Genomic DNA, 9,789 nt, shown 5'->3' on the forward strand with positions numbered 1-9,789 from the left:
AAGTAAAGAGCATGGCAGAAAAAAAGGCAAATAATATTTAGTAAATTAGTTTGGCTAATTACTTTGCCAGAACAAAGAATGAAAGATAATTCAAAATCCCTTGACTTAAAAGTATGAAGAAAGAGTAGTGAGGAGAGAGGAGAGAAAACATAAAGGACTCTTCTGTCTCCAGTGGAGTAATGGGTTCTTGATCTTGTTTCTTCCATTCTATCTTCACAAGCTATCAAGTGTGGCTGAGGACTGGAGTATCCATTGCAGACAAAGAGAACTCACAGAAGAAAATATTTGCAGCAGATGTAGGTGATTCATAACCTTAGACAATCTATTTAAATCTGTTCAAAATTCTCTGCTACCCCAAACTGCCCTCTTTGATCAGCGTTGTTTGCTTTTCCCAAGACTACCCTTCATTAACTATTTAAAATTTTGAGAGGTCATATTCATCATCTCTAGAGATTGCTGTTTGTTTGTGGTTTTGTGTGCTTTTGTTTTTTGTTGTGTTTTTTAACTAAATTTCAAAAGGTTGTGCAAGTGTATTACAATAAATATGTCCATCTAATTGTCCAATGCTCCTGGATCAGAGTGACTCCTTCTGTCATTCTCAACCAACCCCTTCTCCAAGATTTATTTCAGATTTACCACTTCCTTTATCACATGTGTACATTGAGTATTCTAGCTGTACTTTCCCCTTGTTCCATTTTTCATTCATTCTATGTCTTTACTATTATTCCTCTCTGGTTTCAACTTCCTGAAAGTCATTCTGTTAAATTGTTAATATTTTGAAAGGTTTATATACATTCCATGGAGTTTCAATCCTGCATATACTTGTACTGATGTCAGCTTATATTTCCATAATTCATTCATCTGCAATAACAATTTGCAAGACTGGAGACGTGAAGCACCTAGACATGATTTTATTCTCATCCATTTGGAAGATTAATCTTTAGTCAACAAGAAAATTTAAAAATGGCTTAGAATATAAAATTAACTAACAAATTTTATAAACGGCTTTGTAAAAAGTTTGTAATTATTTTATTTTACATGGGATAATATTTTCTATACCTATACGTTTTGGAAAAAAGAAGACTATGATTTACTACTATACAGGAATATGGTAGAAATAGAAGACAGATTTTATGTTTGTCACATCTCTGATGAGTACCCATATTCATGACTTTAAGTCATATTTCTTACTATGTTAGACAGATAGGGAAAACATAAAACAACATGTGATAAGGCAACTATTTTTGACTTTTTAAAATTTACCTTATTAAGTGATGAAGCTTACTTTATTAGCTAGTGTTTGGGTTTGAATTATGGGAGGTTGTTCTATTTGACACACTTCTGGAAGGCACCTACTGAACAACACAAATGGTGGGTGGTAAGATTTCTACACTTTAATGAATGCTTGAACCTGTTTGGCATTAGTGCTGGGTAAATAAATCAACTCAATTGTAACTTGCACCCTAAAGTTGAAAAATTTGTAATGTCACTATCATCTACTTGTAAAATGATATTTTGGTGAATGTGATTTTTAAAAGATTATTTGAAAAGGAATCTGATTTCAGGGGATTAAATGTAGGTTATCATTGGTTTGAGAATGATAACATTTTTATTCTACAGAACCAAGTTTTACTGAAGTACCAGTATTTTGAAGCATTAACCATCTTCTCAATTAATATGTCTGTGAATTATATTTGACTTGTAAGTCAAGTTTACCTAGCCTTGGTAGACCAATTATGGATCTATCGTTCTAGGAACTGTTTTTTTGGACTACTTATTCTGGACTGAAATCTTTCAGTAATCATTATAGGAGGGGTATTAAAAATACTTTTGTGACATTTGTGATCTTGGTCACTCATATGGGCTGGTCATTTGTAAACTGAAAGTTTGAATTACTGTACTTTCTCTCAGATTTTGTGATTTCATCTTTCATTTTAAGTTGCATTGCATTTCACAATTGCTTACTGCTAATTCCAGTGTCATAAGGAATTCAGATGGATTTTCAATTACTTTCTTTTGGCATGTTTCATGAGCCTAGGTGAGAAATCTTGCTCTTGTTATCTGATGAAGCAGATAACTGGGACCTGGGATCCTAGTACCCATGGGTCCTGCGGAAGAATGATACCTTTTAGATATCATATCAGCAAAATTTGGGTATAATCAGTAGGAATGCTCCAGAAATATGGAGAAAACATTTTGGAACCAGTGAGTTAAAACAGAGCAGCAGAGTAAAATCCCTTATAGATTAGAGGAAAACAACAATTTTTTTTTTACAATGTGAATTCAGAAGATCAAGAACACTTAGAACATATCACAAGTTTATACCGAAGACATTGCATTGATACTTTTTATATTCTATTGTACATTCTAAACCGTATTATTTATATTCCAATCTATTTATTGTAATAAATATCTATTTATTTGTCAAATTATCAATTAATTCTAGTACATTTCACTGTGTGAAATAAAATATCAGCACGTATAAATATAAAATATATAACTATATATAAGAAAAAGGCACATGTTTTGTAATGTTCTGCTGTGGCTAGGGTATCAAAGGCAACTGTGTTTTAAAGTATTATTCCATTATTTCTACCTCAGTGTTTGGTAGAATTGGACCTAAAGCTTTACCATTTGTAGATTTATAGCCTAGAGACAAGAGGAAACACTGTGATTAAAACATTATCAATTTAAGGCCTATTATCGAGGAGAAAGATATAGACTTCTCTTGTAACTATAAAAATATTTGGTGAAAGAAAGGCAGTAGTGTAAATTCCTGCCTAGTTGGATGGTAGACTGGCCAGGACATTAGGTAATAATGCATGTGAAAATTTTTTTCACCTTCTGGGCTTTAGCTACTTTTGAAATGTTAGGTATAAAAAACAATTATATTTTGATAAAATACCTTCTAATCTAAACGATTCTGTCTTAACTGTTTATCTCTCTATGATCCCTTTTATTTAAGATTAGTTTTGTTCCAACAAGAAAATCTATGCTGTCAGGGTAAGATATTCTGGTTGGTCTGTTGCTACATGGAAGAAGAGTAAAGGGTCAGGTAGACATTTATGCCAGTAAGACCTCATTTATGAATTTTTAAGCTGCAGAAGTTTAGAAGTAGCTCTTAAGCAAGGCTTACTTTGAATCCATTAGCTGCACAAAGCTAACTCAGTTTATAAATAAGTACTTGATAAGCCATCACCTTTGGACTTGGCTATAAAGGCTTCAAATTATGATCAAATTTAAGATGAAAAAGACTTAAAATAGTCATTGACAAAAAAATTGCAAATGTGAGCAATTGACCAAACAATATAAGTTTTTTCCAATATACACAGAATTTTAGAGAAGTAAGATCAATAGCATTTTCAGTAACAATAAGGTTTCCTAGTTACAAACAGTCAACCAAGGATATATGCCTGTATAAAGATTGCATCATTAACTACTTAAATTTACAAGATACTACATGCTTCAGCAGCACGTTTTCCCAAATTACAACATTATAGAAATTATCATGGCACTTGCACAAGGATGATATGAAAATTTGTGAAGTATTCCATATTTTTCATTCCTCAGATGCAAGAAATGAAAAACAGTTATTAAAAATTGATTACAAAAATACAAGTCGTTATGTCGAGAAACGAACTTGACAACTTTGGTGTGGGGGGGAGTAACGGCGAGGATTGAGTGGGGGGGAGGGGAAGGATAGGAATGGATGGGAAGGGTAAACAAAGGAGGAGGCTGCAGTGCTTGATAAGAAATGTACTTATTATCTTGCCCATGGAATTGTAACCCCTCTGTACAGTATTTTCACAATAAAAAAATTAAAAAATACAAATGTAACAATACATGTAATTCATTGAACTGAAAATTAGTTTGGCATCAGTGCATTAAATCCTCACCTTAGAAAGGCCTTTACATAGCATAATCTTTACAAAACTTCTGAAATTAGATAACATTGTCATTTTATCCCAAAGAAATAAAATACTATAAGGACCTAGGAAAAAAAGGAATCTTAAACTTTTTCTATACGGAATGCTATCTGAAATAACACATTTATTAATGAACCTATATATATAATAAAACAATGTAGAATTCAAAGTATTATCTCTAGGAGAGAATTAAATAGATTATGGACATTATACAAACAAAATACAGATTATTTTAAAAAATAATGTTTTCATACAAGCACCAGAAATATTTTTAGTTTCTGTACTACTCATTTCAACAGATAATTTAAAATGATTTCTGATTTAAAAAATCACAAACCCTGCAGAAATCATTATAGATGTATACAAACAACTCTTGAATACATTTTGACATCAAAGTCAGGCAATTCACTTGAAGGATACCATGGAATACATGAATTTTTTTCTTTTTTGGTCGGCCATGGGGCTTGAACTCTGGGCTTGGGCGCTGTCCTTCAGCTCTTCAGCTCAAGGCGAGCGCTCTACCAGTTGAGCTACAGCGCCACTTCCGGTTTTCTGGTGGTTTATTGGAGATAGGAGTCTCACGGTCTCTCCTGCCCAGGCTGGCTTTGAACTGTGATCCTCAGATCTCAGCCTCTTGAGTAGCTAGGATTACAGGCGTGAGCCACCAGCGCCCGGCTGGAATACATGAATTTTTAAAGTAAGATATTGCCGTTGCTCTGTATTGTGAAAATATTTTATACAAACACAAAGATGGATTGGCATTTTTGAAATTTAAAGAAACTTAACCAAACCATTATGAGTTTGGAGAACAATTTTTACAGCCTTCCACAACTTCAAAGAGGTAGTGATACATATTTACCCTTTTGGCAATATTAAATGCAGTTTCTTCCAAGTGGTTCTTTAGACCGGCTTTGATATAATGCTTCAATAGAAGGAGATCCAGCACATCTGCTATTCCTATTCCAAGCAGCAAGATGCAAGAGGGTCAAGAGGACTTTAGTTTGGGCATCGGTATCTGCATCATGATGAACTAAGAAAGAAGCCACTCTGGTATTATTCCACATGTAAGCATTGTGCAGGGGTGTCCAGCCATTCACAGTAATTGCATGAATATCTGCCTTGAGCCACCAACTCATGGACAATGTCTAAGTGTCCACTACAGGCTTCCCGATGAAAAGAGGTATACTCATCTTCATCCCTAGTATTCACATGAGTGGCGTTTTTGGAAAGTAGTCTCTGCACTGTAGTAAGCTGATTATTTTCAGCAGCCCAAACAAATGTTTGCTTGAATACTTCTCCATTTTTTTTCAAATGATACCATTCCTCACTTTTTCATCTTGTTCTTTGTCTTCATCATAATTGCCTAACCAGAGACATTGAGTACCAGTGGGAATGAGGTGTACATGTATTCCCCAATAGTTCACGTTGGTTGAACTGGTCAGAAAAATCCAGTGAATTTTCTACATCTTTTATTTCACCATGATTTTTTTTCTCTTTTTCCAATTTTACTATTCGAAATTATTCTAATTGGAGAGTAGGGAATTGAAAGAGAGCAGAAGAAATGTTTTCCTCCATATTCAAAGGTACAGACTGAAAATGAGAACCAGTGGTGTCTTCATGTGCAGCTTATTCTAGGAATGAGAAAATATGAAATAATGCCTTCTATGTAAATGATTTGGGAAATGGCAGAGCAGAAAGTGAAATGATGCAACCAAAAATATAAAAGCAAAATAAATTAGGATAATTATGGAGCAGTCATATTATTTATGAGAACCATGAAAGGGAGAGAGGAAGAGAGAGACAGATGTGCGATGACCTAGCTAGCCACAAAATCCATGCTTCTGATCAATTTATAGAGCAAGCAATTTTATTTTTTAAAAGAGATGGAAATAGAATTTATGTATTTATTGAAATTAGTACATATATTTTAATAGCCTTCATAAAGAGACATAGCTTTGACCAAATTACAGAGAAGAATCTAAATCCCTGATAATTCTAGTAACAGATCGGCCTGAAATCAGTTGAATCACACTTTTTCCTGTAGAGTGAAGGAATAGGTCCAGCCTAGGAAAGCAGCTAGAGAAGGCAGGCGGATTGTATCTGGGACAAAATTTTGTGGAAAATGGTATCAAGGATTAATCCCTGAACTATTGCTTTAATCATTATATGTTCCAAGAAGAAAAGATGAGATTTAATTGATAGCAAAGGATTAACAATACACTTTGACTTCTCATTAAGCACCTTCAATCATCAAAATCACATGAAGACAATAGACAGGCCTACCTTTTTAGATGAAAACAAGTGTCTTTAAAAACAAGGTAATTAAGTATTCCTACAAAGGACATCTATTTTGCTACTGCATTATACAGTTCTTTTTCTAATATTGGGTAACAAACAATGGATCTATTAGAAAGCTCTTAAAAGTCATATGTTCAATACTGAGTTCTCTTATATTATATCATGGTATTTTTGATTATGGTTTTAAGAAGAAATTTACTAGCTTAAATTTCTGACAGGACAATATCATCACTGTACAACTTACTTCTATACTCTAAGTTTTAAATTACTATCTAAGTATGTGCAATAGATAGCTATAGAAGAAAAACTAGAAGCCACACTGGTGGCTCATCTGTTTATCCTAGCTAATCAGAAAGATGAAATCTGAGGATTGTGGTTTGAAACCAGACCAAGCAAAAATAAAGTTCATAGATTCTGATTTGAAAGTAACCAGAAAAAGCTAGAAATGGAGCTGTGGGACAAGCAGTAAAATTCTAAGCTTGAGAAAACTAAAACAAAAAAAACAACAAATTCTGGGACAGAGCCAGGCCCTGAGTTCAAGCCTAGTATTAGCACCAAACAAATGAATTAATTAATTAAAATAAATTAAGTGGTCACATGGGGTGAGGCAAATAAAATGTAATACCCATGGTGACTGGATTGTGTTTTATTTTGTAATAAGGCAAATTAAAGTTTGTCCTAATCACTAATATTTTATTTGTTCTTTTTTGTACTAAACCCTGAATTTAGCATGCAAGTACATGTGTGTACATGTGCACACATGTTTGTACGTGTATATATGTGCGTGTGCTTTTGCAATGCTGCTTGCCAATGTGGACAAGGTGAGGCTGCAAAGAGCTAACTGTGTTGCAATGTTTTTATTCATCAGTGTTCTTTCATGTCATTTCTGTGGAGCCACCTTTCTGTACATTTTATTTTTAAAATAATAACATCGTCATAATCAAAGCAAATAAAATGTTAACTTAGATAAAAGAGACCACTTTCAGCTCTTATTATGTGTTAGGTAAGAACATACAGATATGATTAGGTAGTAAGTTATTGCTGTAAGATGACTGTCAGTACAAAATATGAATTTGACCTCTTAAATTGGTTATACTTTTAAGATATACTCATGGAGTGATTTTGACTGACTTGACCAAACAGGTATTACTCTCTGGTTATTCCTGTCAAACACAAGGTGGATAAACTCTTTCTGGATTTCTGTTGAAAATAACTTTCTTTGTAACATCATATCTATTCTCACTAAGACAATCAGCCTTGTATTTATTAGGTTTGAATATCCCATCATATTGACTGAAAATCAGCATTGTGGATATGCTTGTTAGATATACCTTTCAAAAACAAACAAACAAAAAGCATGTGTCACCTCCAGATTGTGGATGCATTTGAACTTGTTTTGTACATGCAATGGGATCTTCACTAATGGCTCTTTTGTGGGAGTAACTATCACAACTTTAACAAATAAGGTTTTTCGTATATATTTTCCAATATAAATAACAACCCAGAGCGAGTCTTGCAATTTCTGAAAGGCTTTTGAATATTTTAGCATTATTTCAGTTCATTGACTATAGAGCTATAGACATTTCTGAAATAAATATTGTTAAGATTTGGAGATGTAAGTGGTATATCGGCTTTTCATGCATCGTTTTATGAAAACCATGTTTATATGAAAGTAAATGAAACAAAATAAAAGGATATATGTGAATTTGGTAAGCTAATTATTAGTATAACTTTGCTTTGTAGTAACAGTTTTTTCAATGTAGATGATGCAGTTAAATTATTTCCTTTGTGGCTCTGTACTTCAGTTAGTTTTATAATCTTCGTAATTATAAGAATGAATTTGTAGAAAAATAAAGGTATTTGAACATGATTAGGATTAATCTTGTGTTATGTGTCCTACTTCCAAGAAAATGAGTTATTTTCAAGTGTTAATATTTTATGATTGAATCTTCAGTATCACAAGAAATTTTGAAAAAAACATATGCAGTAGTATTGGTGTCTTTTTAAACCAATTGTATTCACAAGTTGGAGAGTCTTTAATTCATGCTTAGGTCTTGGTATCTATGATTTTTAACCTCTCGTTCCTAACATTAATGATATGTAAGACTGCATTTTAGGGTATATGAAAGGTAAAATATTAATCTGGGGTCAAAGGTGATTTTTATATAAGTCTTGCTTTAATAGCATTTTAAAGTAATACTTTTCTCTCAAAATGTTGGGTACAAAAAGCAATCAAAATACAACTATTGGTTAACAACTTATGTGAGCTACAATGTGGAAATGATTGGTCTACAAGACCTGAAGTCTGTTTCCAGCAGGAATTGGGGAGGTTATTCTTTCAGTATGACTGTGTTAAACAGAGATGAGGATCCCCAGGCAATGCAGTGTTGTCATGGGATAGAATATGATTTCTACAATCAAGAATGTTACAGTTTAGCAGTTCCTTTCACCAGGGAGGTATAAATTGATTATGAACTTGGAGTTTTCATATTACAGTTACCTATTTCCTTTTTTTTTTGGTTGGTCGTGGGGCTTGGGTACTGTCCCTGTGCCTTTCCGCTCAAGTGGAGCACTGTACCACTTGAGCTACAGTGGCACTTCTGGTTTACTGTAGGTTTATTATAGATAAGAATCTCTCGGACTTTCCTGCCTGGGCTGGCTTTGAACCGTGTTCCTCAGATCTCAGCCTCCTGAGTAGCTAGGGATACAGGTGGAGCCACCAGCATCCCGCTTAGTTTGGTATTTTCTAACAAAGATAAAGTGAAATATTATTAGAGTGTGGACAATAATTCTGGGAAATTTTCCTAGAAATAGTGGACTAAGTGCTGGTATTTTAGTCATAAATTAGAATGAAGGTGGGAATGGGCTGCAGGCTAAGATTTACCATTTGTGCAATGTTGTATTAGTATTTCCAACTCTGAAGACTTCAATAGCATCATCTGAGAATTAGAAATGGAAGTAGTTCTACTTTATGGGATTACTGTGAGGATTAAATTAGATACCATAGGTAATGTACTTGGAAAAACAAAAAGCATTTGATCCTTTCTACCTGTTATTTTATCCTGTGATGAATTCTAACATTTTTACCATGATTTTTATATTGTGTCTCTTTAGAACATGCAATGTGATGTATTGACATTCATTTTGTTGGTCACTTTTCTGTCATTTTGAGGAAAAAACTGCAAAGAAAATTTCTGGGAAGGAAACTATTATTTTGACTCATGGTTTATGAGAACACAGTTTCAGATTTAGATGTCTCCATTATTTTTTTTTGGGGGGGGGGGGTCCGGTTGTGGGTCCTGAACATTTGGCCTGGGCGCTGTCCCTCAGCTCTTCAGCTCAAGGCTAGATCTCTTCCAGTTGAACCACAGCGCCACTTCCGGCTTTTTACTTTTTGTTTATGTGGTGCTGAGGAATCAAACCCAGGGCCTCAGACATGCAAGACAAGCTCTCTTCCACTGAGCCACCTTCCCAGCCCCATCTCCATTGTTTTTAATTATATTTTTATTAAATAGTTGTACGAAGGAATTTCCATTCAACAAATCAGTTTATACGTACAATGGAT

General features: G+C 33.9%; 1 pseudogene; it reads left to right on the forward strand.

The window, feature by feature from the left end:
• The first annotated feature begins 3,460 nt into the window (after window positions 1-3,460).
• On the forward strand, window positions 3,461-3,560 carry LOC122105746 (annotated as a pseudogene).
• Window positions 3,561-9,789: the final 6,229 nt, after the last annotated feature.

Source organism: Dipodomys spectabilis, unplaced genomic scaffold, assembly GCF_019054845.1.
Source record: "Dipodomys spectabilis isolate Male_0828 unplaced genomic scaffold, ASM1905484v1 ptg000033l, whole genome shotgun sequence".
In the NCBI taxonomy this organism is placed as follows: domain Eukaryota; kingdom Metazoa; phylum Chordata; class Mammalia; order Rodentia; family Heteromyidae; genus Dipodomys; species Dipodomys spectabilis.